Raw genomic sequence first — 657 nt, 5'->3', positions numbered from 1 at the left:
GCTGGCCTTCCTGGGGTGGCAGTGAGCGGCCCAGCTCCCGGCCGAGCACCTGCCCCTTCCCTGGCGAGGCTCCGGCCGGAGGAGGCCGGCCTTCCCCGCGCCCGCCGGCCCGGGTCCCCACAGTCGCCCCCCCAGGACACAGCGCCCGCGCCCACGCACCCCCACCTCCCCGCACCCCTTCTCCCGCGAGGGGCTCCTGGGACTGGGGAGGCCTGCAGGGCGGCTCTCACGGAGGCTGTGGTGGTGGTTTCAAGATTAATTCAAATTTAGCAATACAAACTCCAGGCGGAGCCATGAATTAAAGATGCCGCTGCGGGCTCTCCCAGCGCCTCGGCTTCCTGGCAGAGGGCTGGTCTCTGCGGGCCGCGGTGGGGGTCCCGAGCCCAGACGCCCAGGCCTGCGGGCCAGCGGCGGAGGGGGGCCCGGGAGACCCCCACCCACCGCCGGCAGGGCTGGCTGCTGCAGGCAGGTCTTTGCAGGAAAGCGTGTTTCCAGCCTCTGGAAGGAATTAATGCCGATGGCCGCGGGGTGCAAACCGCCCCTCATGGGACCTCCGATTCCCGCTGGCTGACCGGGTTGGGGGTGACGGGGGGCTCCACCCTGTCTCTGGGGCCAGTAGGGAGCGGTCAGGCCAGTGCGGGAGCAGGCCCGAGGCCC

The sequence above is a fragment of the Condylura cristata genome, unplaced genomic scaffold (genome assembly GCF_000260355.1).
Source record: "Condylura cristata isolate star-nosed mole 26May11 unplaced genomic scaffold, ConCri1.0 scaffold00022, whole genome shotgun sequence".
Taxonomy (NCBI): domain Eukaryota; kingdom Metazoa; phylum Chordata; class Mammalia; order Eulipotyphla; family Talpidae; genus Condylura; species Condylura cristata.
This window is presented reverse-complemented; position numbering follows the sequence as displayed.